Raw genomic sequence first — 15513 nt, 5'->3', positions numbered from 1 at the left:
TAGGGGTGAGTTGCAGAGGTAATGAGGTTTCTTTTGGTAAGAATGCAGGTGGCCTGTACTCGGCAAAAGGGAACAATGCCGAGTAGCTCGAGGACAATTTTACGGTTTCAACCCGTGGAATGGCCGCTCTAGTGTCGAATTATAGTTCAGGGGTGGTGCAGGTTGCTTGGGTTTACTTTTAGGTAACCAGCAGAGTTGAATTTAGGATTTTTACCAGTCTTTTAATGGTGAATTCACAGAGAATTGGAATGCATGGGCAAAAGTGGGGAAAAACTGGTGAAATACCTGGAATACTAGCTTGGAAGCCTGCGGGCCGGGCTGTGGAGGTTAAATGCCGTCGAATTCTGGACTTGTAGCGGTTGAAATGTCAAATTTGATGGCTGGGGACAAATTTCGCGGCAGCTGCTTGTCAACGGCTCCTTCTTTTGGGCGTGAAAATAACCGAAAACGGCTCATTTGGTCATTTATAACGTTAAATTTGGAAAAAGTATGCATTTGGCGCTTTTCCGTCGATGACGTCAGCATGACGTCATGGCGGGGCCCGGGTACGGAGGTGACGTGGCTGCTGAGGTGTGAGCCAGGGTGGCAGGACACGGTGGTGGGTGAATGAGGTGGCAGGGGTACGTGGAGGATCACATGGCACGGGGTGGGCAAATAGGTACTACGTCAGGATGACGCAATGATGACAGAGAGGACGGCAGTTTGGAATAGTGGTAAGCAAGTTCCCCGCACCGCTTTTGCTGGTGAGTGGTATTGGGGACGGGGGCTCCGAACAATCCCGGCGGTTGACACGCGTCCAGGGTACGGAGCGGGAAACCACTTTCCTTGGACGCTAAAGGTCGGCAGGTCGGGGAACGAAAGTGACCGCCCACCGTTAGATCTGGGCGGCGGAGATCGGACGGCTGGCGGGTCCTCCGACGGATCGTGCAGGTTGGGGGTGGCCCGCCAGCCCATTATAATATTCACTTTAATATTTCGGGCGGAGGACTATAGGAAATTGGGTTTTTCATGTATTTTGGGATTTTTTCGGGTTTTCAAAGGTTTTTCAAGGGTTTTATGAAAAGGGGTTTATAGGGGTGATTTTAGCAAGGGAAAAAGGGGTTTTTTGTGTTTTTTAGCAAAGGGACGGTGAGGGCTGAGGGAAGAGGCTACTGCTCATAACCAGGGGTTAGAGCAGCTCCAAGATAGGGTTGACCACAGTCCCAGATGGACTAAAGCCACCCTTGACCATTTATTTGACTATAGTGCCAAGAGGAGAATATGTACATAGTGCTGGGATTTATACACCTTAGTGTTATTTATAGTAGGGAAAGGGGGAGATAGGGGATTTAGATAGTAGAGTTAGTGGTTAATATGGGGGGAAATATGTGAATGTAGGAGGGAAAATCACTAAGTTTATTTGAAACTTACTTAGTTTAGGGAGTAGATCAAAATGAAAAGAGTTTAGACAAGAAATGTGGCTTTTGAATGAACAAGAACCATCATAAAACTTTAGAAATTTCTCATCAATCTCCATGGATGAAGGGATGTTAGTAATAAGAGGGGAAGGGGAATTCGGGGGATTAGACATGCTCCTTTGCCTTGCTTTTCTTATTTAACCAGCAAGATTCAATCTGGAATGAGTACCACTTCTGCAACCCCATCTACTTACCCAACTACTGTGCCTAGCATTTTTTATTTCTTCTTGGAGGGTGCACTTGGACTTGCAGACCCTTATTAGCCTTTTCTTTTGTTTGGCTTTTTCTTTTGTTTTTTCTATCTACTTCTACCCTTATTTCTTCCAAGGTCCCAGATTAAGCTGTTGGGAGCCTTTTCTTCTCTACCTGAACTACTTGTCTGCCAAGGTTAAACAGTTTGGACAGACTTCCTTCTCTAATCTACAACTGCAAATTTAAACCATGGAATGATCCAGATTAGACTGTTGGACCATCCATCAAAATTTTAAGTCCATACCAAGGTATAAGCACAGATTGGATCCTCTTGGAAATATGTGATCTTTGAAGCATCAAAGCAGAGCATATTTGGACCTCTCATAGCCAATCATGAAATATGAAACCTATTGGTATAGGTAGCTAACAGTGGCTCCACATGGGGATGGTGTTTCATTTGAAAGACCAAGAACAGCAGGTCAGATTGCCTTGCTCCTTGGTTGCTCTTGCCCATTTTGTAGTTTGCTGCTTTGAAGTGCCAAAATTGTTTGCTCATCTTCTTGGTAGACTTCTGATTCTATTTACCTTTTGCTGGCAGTCAATAAACTTGTACAACTGCATTTTTACAATCTAAAACAGAAAACAATATATACACCTGCATATATACAAGGGAAACCAGACTGCACTCATGGGTAATATTCAAAATAGTGCTTCAGCATCCTGCCATTGACAGGACCTTCATCCAAATCAGTTTCATTGAGACTCTTCAGGAAATAAGTATTGTTACCTTGCACTGCTTGGATAGCAAATGATCCTCTCCATAAGGAATCAAATTTTCCATGTTTTCCTCTGTCTTCTCTTCTTGCATCCCACTTGAGGACTTTGTCTCCCACACTGAAATCTTCTGCCTTAGTTCTTCTATCAAAGGCATTCTTTAATTTCTCTTGTAGAACTTGAACTCTGCTGAAAACTTGGTCTCTAGTCTGCTGCAGACATATGATTTGATTAATCCTTCTTTGCATATCATTTGGTTCAGCTTGGCTTTCTTGAAGAAGCTTCATAACAGGAACTCCCAGTGATGAAGGAAATTTGGCCTCTAATCCATAAACCAACTCATATGGGCTAGTCCCAATTGATCTTTTAGTTGTTAGTCTATCTGCCCATAGGGCATTCACAAGCTTCTTATGCCAATTCCTTTTATTCTCTTCTAGTACTTTCTTTATGATGTTTACCAGACTTTTATTTGATGACTCAGCAAGGCCATTACCTTGGGGATAGTATGCAGTAGAATGGCCCAAGGTGATGTGAAATTTGTGGCAGAAATTTACCATTTTCTTGGATTTGAAGGCAGCAGCATTGTCTGTTATTATCTTGTCAGGGCAGCCAAATCTAGCCAATATGTTGTTCTCCAAGAACTGAATGATAGTGGAATCATTTGCTTGTCTGCATGGAACAGCTTCAATCCACTTGGTGAAGTAGTCTGTGGCTGTTAAGATCCATCTATGTTGGCCTGACGATGAGGGATGAATTTCCCCAATGAAGTCCAAGCCCCATTGTTGGAAAGGTCTCTCTGTTGCAATAGGCCTCAAGGGAAGTGGCAACAACTGTCTCTTTCCCTCAAACACTTGACATTTATGACATGAGGTGATGAATTTCTTGACATCAGAGAACATGGTGGGCCAGTAGTAACCAGCCCTTAGTATCTTATCCACAGTGGACTTCCAGTACAAATGTCCACCACAGTCACCTGCATGAAATTCTTTTATGATATTGTCAGTTTCATTCTCAATTAGGCAGTTTAGCAATATTCCTTCATGGTTTTTCCACAATAAATTTCCATCCATGACACAAAATTTAGAAGCTTTCATTTTTAAAAACCTACATTTGGTTCTGGACAATCCTGGGGGAGCACACAGGTTTTGCAATACATAACATATATCAGAGTACCAAGGGGATTGTTCAAAGGCTACATTGATCTTTGGAGTCGCCAGCTCCGGTTCACTGTCCAGCTGGTTAATGTCTAGGGCTTGGAAATTTGCTTCTGTCATTAATTTGGCCAAGCCTTGTCCCTTTATTAGTTTTGTAGGTTTTATATCAATATCAAATTCCAAAATGCTGGCAATCCATTTTCCTCTTCTGCCCTCTAAATTTTCTTGGGTGAGAATGTCTTTGACAATAGGAATTGGTACATAAGCTATAACATGTGAATAAAGGATGTAAATCCTAAAGTCTTTAATTGCTTTGACTAGAGCATAAGCTTGCTTTTCCATGATTTGATACTTTAAAGGTGCATCTCTAAGAGCTTTGCTAAAGAAAGCAATTGGATTCTCATTGCCTTGGTCATCTTTTTGTAATAGGACAGCATCAATAGTATGCTGGGAGGCAAAAGAGAAAATGATAAATTCCCTGTCAAACTGAGGATTGTTCAAGACTGGGGTTTGGGTAAGGGCCAATTTTATACCTTCAAAGGCTTGATTGGCTTCAACAGTCCATTTTACTTTTGAATCTTTCTTTAGCATGTTATTTAATAATCTGATTAGCTCTACTAAGTTTGGGATAAACCTTCTCAAGAAATTGATTTTTCCCAAGAATCCTTGCAACTCTTTGACATTTCTTGGGTGGGGCATTTGTAGGATAGCTTGTATCCTATCTAGGTCAATTCTAATGCCATCTTTAGAAATGATGTGGCCCAACAACTTACCTTCCTCTAAACCAAACAGGGATTTCTTGGGATTTAAGGAAATTCCATATTTTCTGCATTTAAGGAAGATCTGTCTTAAATGTTTTATATGTTCTTGGTCTGATTTTGAGAAAGGTGTAAGGTCATCTAGGTAAATGACTAAAAAGTCATGAATCTCTTTGGAGAAAGCAATGTCCATTGCTCTTTGAAAAGTTTCCCCTGCATTTTTCATTCCAAAAGGCATCTTTACATATTTGAAAGTTCCCCATGGGGTTGTAAATGTTGTTTTGTCCTGATCATCAGGGTGAACTAAGATCTGGTTGAAACCTGAGAATCCATCAAGTAGAGAAATTCTGGAAGCCCCCACTACTCTCTGCAAAATGTGATCCATCTTGGGCAAGGGGTAATTGTCTTTGAGGGATACTTGGTTCAGATTCCTCAAATCCACACACAGCCTAATTTCACCAGTCTTCTTTCTTGTAGGGACTAGGTTAGAGATCCATTCTGAGAATCTAATTGGTGTTATGATGCCTGCCTTGAACATTTTTTGTACCTCTTGTTCCATTGCTGGGAGAAGCATAGGATTGATTCTCCTCAGTTTTTGTTTAAAGGGCTTTTGATCAGGTTTGAGAGGGATAGTGTGCTGGATTACAGAGGTGTCATAGGACTTTAGGTCCTCATAGCTCCATGCAAAAACATCCTGGAACTCTTTGAAGAGGTCAATGTACTTGGGCTTTTGATCAAGAGGTAAGGAAGCAGATAATTTAATTATCTTGGGTTTCTCACTTGTACCTATGTTGCACTCTTCAATGGCTGCATTTAAGGGATGCAATTTTGGTTTTCTGGGAATATCATTTGAATCAAAGATGTCTTCTAGGGGAGTTAGGCCTGTTGGTAGAAAATTGTCTTTCAGGTCTATGATTTCAGTTTCAGCATTGGCCACCTCTTCATAGTTGATTTGTTGAATTTGCTGAATGTTTTCCTTGTTGAAAATGGTTGGACTCAGCATTAGTTTTGCAGTTCTGGGTGATATTGGGTGAGCAATCTGTTGAAACTGTATTTGTGATGGACTTGCTGTATTAAGTATTTGTGATTGACTTGCTGTATTAAGTATTTGTGATTGACTTGCTATATTAAGTATTTGTGATTGACTTGCTGTCTCCATGTCAATATTTAATCCTGCAAATTCTTGCTGCAGAGTTAGAAAGTGGTTTATTTGCTTGTCATCCTCAAATACTTGCCAATCATTAACATTGTTTGGAATGGAGGGTCTGTGTTTCACCTCAGCTGTGAAACAGTGATGGGGCTCAAAAGGCAGCTTGCAGGTACTTGCAAAGGTGGCTAAACTGTGAGCATGCAGATTGTGCGTTCTAGGAATCTTAGTGATTTGGAATTCAGAGAAAAAGTTTAGTACCTCAGCAACAGCAGACCTATAAGTCCTTAGTCTTTTGTCATTGGTGACAAAGTTTCCTTTCACTTGTTGAATAACTAAATCTGAATCACCCATGATTGAAACCTTGGCAGCTTGTAAGAATTTTACTAACTTGAGGCCTAGTAAAAGAGCTTCATATTCTGCCATGTTGTTAGTACATCTGAAATTCAATCTATAAGCTCTGCCCTCTGCATGACTATTTTCTTTATTGTGTATCCAAACTCCAGCTCCAGCCCCTAATTTGTTGACTGAGCCATCAAATTCAAGGAACCATAGAGTATTCTGTTGGGAAGGAGATTTGATGACCTGTTCATGGGCTGGCAATGTGAGTAGAAGTTGTGGTTTTCCATCTAGCTTGTCTTCTAGGACAGTTTCATCATTTGATCGGGCATGCTTGAGATTTAGGACAGCAGTAGTATCTAGTGTTTGCTTGACTATTGTTTCATGGGTGGTGGAACTTTCCCTTGAGTCTTTCTCTTGTATGAATATCTTGGTTTCATCCTCATCTTTTGAGGACATTGTGGTGTCATTGAAGAGAATGTATGAGTCTATGTCTGAATGGACAGCATATATAGGAAAGTTTTGAGGCTTTTCTTCACTGCTGACCATGTATTTAATTAGTGTTTCTCTGTACAGTCTTTTTGGTTGCCCAAAAACAGAGATGGTGGCATATGACATGTCTAATTGTAGGGAACCTTGGAGCTTAGCTCCCCATGATCTTGATAACAGCATCCCATACTTAGGTGGGATATCAGCAACTACCACATCCATTAGGATGGTCTTGTTTGGGTATTGAACCAGAGACACACATAAGTCTTTTATGAGACCTAAACACTTGACTTGGCTGGAGTCAAAGGAAAACAGATCCTTATATGGTCTTGTTATGTCTAAATTCAGTCTCTCCATGACTGCTTTTGGCATGAGATTGTGAGAGGCACCTGAGTCAAACATTGCATTATGTAGTATTTTGTCATGAATATGTAAGCTGACATAAAAAGGTAGTACCCCTGTGACTATCGTTTTTCCATCCACTTCTGGGCCAAAAAATAATTCTGGAGTGTCATCCAACACATTGACATCATCTTTGCTGTTAGTGAGTTGAAGGGATTTCTTGATCTGTAGCTTATAGATGTCATGCTTGGCTAGTTCTAAGAGAGGAACAGCTATTTTTAATTTACCCCTTTCAGTCTCTAGGTCAAAGGATTTTTCAGATTGGGTCTTGGGGTTATAGATAACTGTCCTTTCCTTGTTCATTAAATCTTCTTCTTGACTTTTATCTTGACTTTGGGACTTACCCTTTTTACTCATCTCTTGAGGAGAAATAGTTGGATAAGGATGAGAAGGGGGAGTGACCATAGGCTGCTGTTTTGAGGAGGGTGGTTCAGTGATCTCCTCAACAATTACTTCTTCTGTAGGTAACTTTGTTTTGTCATTAGGTGCTGTGACTATAACTTTTTCAGGCTGCTGATTATCCTTTTTCTTTTCAGGCTGGTTAACATTCACAGTTCTGCTCCTCAGCTTGTATTGTTTATGGACCTCATAAACAGCAGTGTCATAGCCTTGCTTAAAGTCAAAGGATTCACCTGATTTAGTTTGGAACAATTTGATTTCATCATCCTCATGATCTTCTTGTGTTAAGAACACTTGACTCTCACCATCTAGACCCATCAAGTTAATCTCAGGATCTTCATTGGGTTCTGCTGATGTGGAAGTTTCTGCATAATTTTCTTGAAAAGGGGGTCTTATGTCTTGGTCAGCACTGGCCTTGCCAACATTCGGGTTTTGAGTTCTCCTAAAATTTGGATTCCTAGGAGGGTTGTTTTGTGGTGCTTCCCATGATGATTTTCTCTCAACCGATTCCACTCTATCACCCAATCTTTTCATGCCATTGAGTATTGCATCCAGCTTCTGATCAAAGGCAGTGGGTTCTTCTTTGAAGGCAGTCCTCTTTTCCAACCTTGCCCTGTTTCTTTTGGCAATCAGGTTGGCTTCCACTGTGACAGCAACCCTTTGGGCCTCTTCAAGGGATTGACAGTCTCTTTCCTTCAACTGATAGGCCATATCAGGGTCAAAACCATCAGGGAATTTGTACAAGGCTAAATCAGGAGGAGGCCTTAAATTTTGTGGAATTGAGTTATATACATTGTTAAATCTTGCACAATACTCCAAAACAGTCTCTTGGGGACCTCTTTTGATAGTGTCATATTCCCCAAGTATGTGCAGAGGATCTTTCTTCTTCTCCCATCTATTAGTGAAGGCTTGATACAGTTCAGCAGGAGTTGTAATGGAGTTTGCATTCAGGGATCTAAACCAAGTTCTTACATCCCCAGTTAGGCTTTGAACAAACATCCTCATTCTGACACTGTCATCATCTATTTCATAGGTCTCAAAATGGTCTTGCATCCTCTTGGCATGCTGGGTAGCTGTCAGAGGGCCATTGGAGTCAAAATATGAAATTTTGGTTTGGTAATCTTGTGGTAGAGCTGCAGCATTAGCTGGTATCTGCAAGGGTGCATATCTGTTAGCCATATTTACAGGATTTAGAGGATTAACAGGGGCAGCTGGGATAATAGGAACAACAGGTATCACAGGGGTTACTAGCAGGGGTGAACCTAGAGTGTTGGTCAAGGGGATATGTGCAGTGGAAGAAGATGTGAGAGGAGGACTTTGAGATGTGGATGGCGAACTAGGGGAACTAGGGGTAGACCGGAAAAGGACCTTGCATGGGGTAGAGATAAGGTTAGGATGATCTGAATCTGAGTTTAAGTCAGCAGGCTGCTCCTGCTTTTGCTACCGCCTAATGTTTCTTGGGATGATATTTGGATTATCAACAATGATGGGTGGATTAGGATCAGGATTTGCCCTAGTGTGCCGTGGATTTTTCTTAGGAGCTAGCTTCTAAGTGTTTTTTTTTTTAGGATTTTGTAGAAAAAATTTTATATCTGAAAGGACTGGATGAAGATTTTGGAATGGCTATATATTCTCAGAGCTAAGATGAAGATTCCCTAAACAAGCTCCTCCCTAAAGCTGTTAATGTGATATAGAAACAGATTTAAGGCCTCTTGGCCGATTTCAGGCTCGATAGTAGCTATGGAAAGTATATAGTAATTGAAAAATCTCAAGCACTCCCCAGTGGAGTCGCCAATTATTTTAACACCCAGGTTGTTCCCTATGACTCCCAAGGGAATACGGCCGGGGTAACCACTAACCAATCTTTGGATTACAGTGCCTAGCCACACTATAATCAGAGAGGGCTCTCTCTTTATGATTTATCTCTGTTTGTAATGATTTTAGGCTAGCTATAAGTTCAGGTCTGTTTTGAGTTTTGCTAGGATGATAATTTCAATCAAGGTGCTTGTGTGTTTTCAAAGAGTTCTAGTCCATTGGGCTAAGGAGTCAGTGGTCCTTAAGATGCTTGATGTGCTGCTGTGATACTGTAGTGATGCTGCAGAGCCAAATTAGTATCTGAGAAATAACTTTTGTAATAGTGATGGAATGGAGTGTATCCAGTTAGTGCAAGGCAATTAATAATCTTACAGTTTAACTGTTTGAGTAAGACAGTGAGAATATCGACCTAGGAGCATTTAAGAATTTCTAGGTGATTTTCATACATGTAGAATTAACAGATACATGAGCAATTAAGAATTCATGTACATATTTAACCCTGAGGAAAAACATTTACAGCAGCAAAAAATTGAGCACAAGGTGTAATAAAACAAATCTTGTACTATTCTTTCTTTCTTACTGCTAGCTTAGTGTGAGATAAGTATGATTTGATAAACATAAGAAAACAAAAACAGAGTTTTGAAGAAAACTTGTTATCTCGTCAGACAGCATAGGAATTCTGCATCAACACATGGAGCATCCTCAAGACATCAAATAATTTCCGGAAATCACTGAGCTCATCCAGCCCTTTGTATTAGATAATTGAAAGTGTACAATACAAGTGTTCTCATAGAGAAAATTACCAACCCCTTATGAGTTACTCAGGGGAGTTTATATACAAAAAATTACATCAAAATATCAACGAAATGAGTTATTATCTCATTTATGATATGCTAATCTCAACATTTCAGTAGCTGAAGGAGTGAATGCAGCAGTAATTCCTTAATGCTTCAGCTGTCAAAAAGTCAGAAGATATTTGGTCTTTATGGCTGTTAAAGTCGGCCGAAAATGCGCTGTTTGAGCTTGGCATAGTTGTCATGTACGTGAGATAAGTCACCTTTTTAAGCTGCTTTAACTGCTGACATTTGTCCTGTCATTTGTCTTGTAGTGACCTGGAGCTGGCAGTGACCGAATGACTGAAGCTATCGTGGCAGAATCTGAAGCATGGATTGCCACCAATCCTCCTTAGGCATTTGATGCCTGCGCATCTTTATCAATGTTTCCTCGGCCTCTGTATGCTTATAAAGATTGGGAGGAGTCTCAAACAGGTGGTTTACCTCATTCTCAATGAAGAACAGGCCTTCAAGTTTTTCATATATGCTCTGTCCTGTAGGAGGCCCTGCTGGTTCAGATGTACTGCCAGATGCAATAATCTGATTTTCAATAGTGGTTGCCATTCTATTGGCCATTTGATCCAGGGAGATCAGCTTTCCTGCACTATTTAGCAAGCTGGGCAGGCCTTTTGCTTGTAGCACTCCCATTTTGGCCTTGTATTCCTCCACATCTGCTTGCATCTCATAGAACTTCCTCTCTACTGTTTGTATATAGTTTCTGAGGGTAAGCACTTTCTTAGCGGAGAGGACAGCCTCTGTTCTGTTGGGAATGCCTATGGCTGCCAATTCCTCCCTTTCTTGCCTATTCAAGAAGTCTATCATCCTGTTTGCCTGCTCTGCTCTGTTTCCCAGCACTGTCTTGGCCCTCTGAATGTCTGCTTGAGCTTGGGCCATCAAATCCATCTGCTCATGCATTATTTTTATTGCCCTCCACTGTTGTTTGATGGATTGGCCAATTTTAGCCCATAGGATTCTCTTTATGTCAGCCATAGCTGTCTCTAGGTTCAGCTCCTTTTCTAAGGCCTTTATCTTGTCTCTTTGGGCCTTTATTTCTCTGCCCTGCTCTGCTACAGTCATTTTGGAGTTGGTATACTTGGAATCCAGCTCTGCCAAATTTTCCTTGGCCTTCTTTATTTCTTCTGCTTGTAGCTACATTTCTTTGATGGCCTTGGTCAGTTCTTCTACACTTGGACTAGCATCTGGGGCTGCTGCTGTTCCTGCTGCAGGGGGGACTGCTGCCCCTGAAGTTGCTGTTGTTGTTGATGTAGTTGGAGGGGCTTGGGAAGTGGAATCTGCTTGCTTTTCCTGTAATATTCCTTCCAGCTCTTTCTCCAGTTCCCTAATCCTTTGGTCTTGCTGCATTAGGAGGTCTAGCTGGTCCTCAGCCCGTTTTTGCTTTTGGAGTTCTGCTGTTTGAGGGTGCTCTGTGGGCTGCAGCTTCAACCTCTTCTTCATTGCGTTCAAGTCATCATATTTTTTCTTCAGGAGGGCCTTTACACCCGTTGGATCACTAGGATCATGTCCTAGATCGATGATGATCTCCTCCAGGGACTTTATCCTGTTGTCCTTGGCTTGGGATGATAATCTCTCAAAATCCAACTGGGTGTTGGTGTTTTTGAGGGACTCCTTCAGCTCATGGGCCATGGTGGCCTTCTCTATGAGGGTCATATAGACCATCTCTCCAGTTTGCCTGTGGAGTTCAATCTGGTCCATGGGATGTATATCCCTGGCTAGGACCTCCACCCTTGTTTTTATGAAATCTGCCGGTGTCTTAGGCTCCGGCCCCATTGGCTTGAAGTGGCTCAGGAGCAGTCTCTCCTCCTGAATGTCAAATACCGACAATAGTCTCTCTTGCTGGGCTGGTGTTGCATCAACGAATTGCTTGTAGACCTCGGCCCTTAGCAGCTCATTCTGAGCTTTTATCTGTTTGAAAGAAGCCTTGGTGCTTTTGGGCTTCTTGGTCAGCTGGGAAGAGGAGGACACCTCTAAGCCATGTTGTAAAGTTTGCTCCTGCTGAAAGGAGCTTGTACCTGTATGTTGGCTGCCCTCCTTGTCTTTTCTTTCACTCTCCAAGACATCATCAGTAATGTCTTCTACCTCTGGGGAGTCTGCTCTTTGCCTTTTGGCTTCTGGCTGGTGGGAGGATCCACTGAGAGGAGTGGACTCTTCTCTATCTCTTTTAGTTCCCCTGTCCTCATGTGCTGGGGTCTGTAAGATTGGGGCAGTCACTGGCTCCTTTTGTGGGGGTGGAATTTGCAGTGTTGGAGCTGCTGGTAGCTGAGTCTGTGGAGGGACATTTTGCCCTTGCTGCTGTTCTTGTTGCTGCCCTGTTTGCTGCTCTGCTTCAGGGGCAGACTTTTCTTTTGTTACCTCCTCTCCTGTGCCCATTATACCCTTACCTTTATCTAACACTGGTGCTGACGTAGAAGGTGCCTGTGGTGCAGTCTTTGTAGCCGAGGTCCCTTCTCCTATTGAATAAGGCGGTCTGAAAGGTACCTGCTACACATAGTCTAGGTCAATAGTCTTTTCAAGCTCCCTCCTACTTTTTAGCATTCTCTCTTTCTCAGTTAGATTTTCAACTAGATTGTCCATCTGCCATTCTTGCAGGTTGGCATATTTTTCAATGTGAGGGTAATGGCAATGTTTAATGCCTATCAGCCTATACTTGTTTCTTCTGGTAGTGATGAAACCTTGAGGGTCATAATGGACCCACCGAAAGCTATAGGATAACTGGTATTTATCCTTGAGGATTAGGTCTGCCTCTTCCCACCCTTCTTTTTTGTTCATGATGAAGGGGCCTAACTCGTGTTTGAACTTGAGGTGGGCCTTCTTTTTGGCGCTGTGGAAATGGGTGAGGTCTGACTGAATCAACTGCCTGTAATATTCTAAGGCAAATAACCTCATTGGTACATATTTTGGGAGCCTGTATGGACAGAGCTCACAGCCATAAATCCTAATGACAGTATGGTTCTCATATAGGTACCAGTCACCTATTTTATATTTTCTAGAAAGCTGCAGAGCTTTCTTTATCTCATTTGATACCCTGGGAGGAGGGGACTTCATCAATAGGCAGGAGACTGGGTATACAAATTGGTCAACAAATTCACAGTAAGTATAGGGTGAGTTTGTGACCTTATGAAAGACAGAGGTCCAGAAGATAACAGATCTTCTTTCCCCTTTCTGATCTAGCCTTCTGATGTAGCATGGGAAGGCTTCAGAGTGGTAGTACATGAATAAGTGGTAAATATATGCTGAGTACCTGAAGACCCCTTGCCTGTCCACCTTGCTTAGTTGATCATGAATCTTGTTGGCAATGAATTTAGCAAAGTTATATTTCCTGGCAGGGGGTTGCCGTGGGCTATATGCAGATAGCAATACCAGCATCGTTCTGTCCACATGCTCACTGTTTTTGTATCCCAGCACATAGGCAATCATGTCCAGTAAAAGCCTGCCTATGTCATTGAAATGGATACCCAGGTAGGGAGGTGGCTCTGTAGGCTGGCACTCAGGTCTCATGAAATCTCTGGTGACCTTTTGAATCTCCTCACTGGTCATCTTTTCACCAGTCTCTATCAAATAGCTCAAGGAAAACGGGATTAGCAATTCTGTCTGATCAAAGTGTAACATTTTGTTGATAGACTCAGCATTGATGTAGAAAAGGATTCTTCCAGATGGAGTGCTAACAGTTCTGTGCTGCCCATTATAGTTTTCAGCACATAGGTGAATGATCTCAGGGAAGACATTTACAGCTGGGAGACAATAATATGGTAGGTTTGACTCCCATATCCCATGTGTGCCATGACCATCCTTATAGTCTTCTCTCAACTGACTGAAAGTTTGTAAGAAATCCCTGTTGCCCTCAAAGTCTTCAATAAGACAGTCCTTGTCAACCAATGGCAAGGCCTCCAGCTCTCTATTTGTTGGATTCAATGGAGCTACACTGAGGGATGAGGATGCAGAAGAGGCCATTGTAAAGCTTGATTTGAAATAAGGTGATGGCGATTGTTAGACCAAGTTTGAAGCGTTTTTCTCAGTGAAAATGCAAGCTGGTCTGTGCAGTTTGCTGCAACCTCTCAGGGATGTGAACTGCCAGGGGTGAGTTGCAGAGGTAATGAGGTTTCTTTTGGTAAGAATGCAGGTGGCATGTACTCGGCAAAAGGGAACAATGCCGAGCAGCTCGAGGACAATTTTACGGTTTCAACCCATGGAATGGCCGCTCTAGTGTTGAATTATAGTTCAGGGGTGGTGCAGGTTGCTTGGGTTTACTTTTAGGTAACCAGCAGAGTTGAATTTAGGATTTTTACCAGTCTTTTAATGGTGAATTCACCGAGAATTGGAATGCATGGGCAAAAGTGGGGAAAAACTGGTGAAATACCTGGAATACTAGCTTGGAAGCCTGCGGGCCGGGCTGTGGAGGTTAAATGCCGTCGAATTCTGGACTTGTAGCGGTTGAAATGTCAAATTTGATGGCTGGGGACAAATTTCGCGGCAGCTGCTTGTCAACGGCTCCTTCTTTTGCGCGTGAAAATGACCGAAAACGGCTCATTTGGTCGTTTATAACGTTAAATTTGGAAAAAGTATGCATTTGGCGCTTTTCCGCCGATGACGTCAGCATGACGTCATGGCGGGGCCCGGGTACGGAGGTGACGTGGCTGCTGAGGTGTGAGCCAGGGTGGCAGGACACGGTGGCGGGTGAATGAGGTGGCAGGGGTACGTGGAGGATCACATGGCGCGGGGTGGGCGAACAGGTACTACGTCAGGATGACGCAATGATGACATAGAGGACGGCGGTTTGGAATAGTGGTAAGCGGGTTCCCCGCACCGCTTTTGCTGGCGAGTGGTATTGGGGAGGGGGGCTCCGAACAACCCCGGCGGTTGACACGCGTCCAGGGTACGGAGCGGGAAACCACTTTCCCCGGACGCTAAAGGTCGGCAGGTCGGGGGACGAAAGTGACCGCCCACCGTTAGATCTGGGCGGCGGAGATCGGACGGCTGGCGGGTCCTCCGACGGATCGTGCAGGTTGGGGGGGGCCCGCCAGCCCATTATAATATTCACTTTAATATTTCGGGCGGAGGACTATAGGAAATTGGGTTTTTCATATATTTTGGGATTTTTTCGGGTTTTCAAAGGTTTTTCAAGGGTTTTATGAAAAGGGGTTTATAGGGGTGATTTTAGCAAGGGAAACAAGGGTTTTTTGTGTTTTTGAGCAAAGGGACGGTGAGGGCTGAGGGAAAAGGTTACTGCTCATAACCAGGGGTTAGAGCAGCTCCAAGATAGGGTTGACCACAGTCCCAGATGGACTAAAGCCTCCCTTGACCATTTATTTGACTATAGTGCCAAGAGGAGAATATGTACATAGTGCTGGGATTTATACACCTTAGTGTTATTTATAGTAGGGAAAGGGGGAGATAGGGGATTTATATAGTAGAGTTAGTGGTTAATATGGGGGGAAAGATGTGAATGTAGGAGGGAAAATCACTAAGTTTATTTGAAACTTACTTAGTTTAGGGAGTAGATCAAAATGAAAAGAGTTTAGACAAGAAATGTGGCTTTTGAATGAACAAGAACCATCATAAAACTTTAGAAATTTCTCATCAATCTCCATGGATGAAGGGATGTTAGTAATAAGAGGGGAAGGGGAATTCGGGGGATTAGACATGCTCCTTTGCCTTGCTTTTCTTATTTAACCAGCAAGATTCAATCTGGAATGAGTACCACTTCTGCAACCCCATCTACTTACCCAGCTAATGTGC

The sequence above is a fragment of the Pinus tabuliformis genome, chromosome 3_1 (genome assembly GCF_031772625.1).
Source record: "Pinus tabuliformis cultivar Carrire ecotype Pingquan chromosome 3_1, CPIR1, whole genome shotgun sequence".
Taxonomy (NCBI): Eukaryota; Viridiplantae; Streptophyta; class Pinopsida; order Pinales; family Pinaceae; genus Pinus; species Pinus tabuliformis.
Note: the sequence above shows the minus strand (reverse complement) of the source record.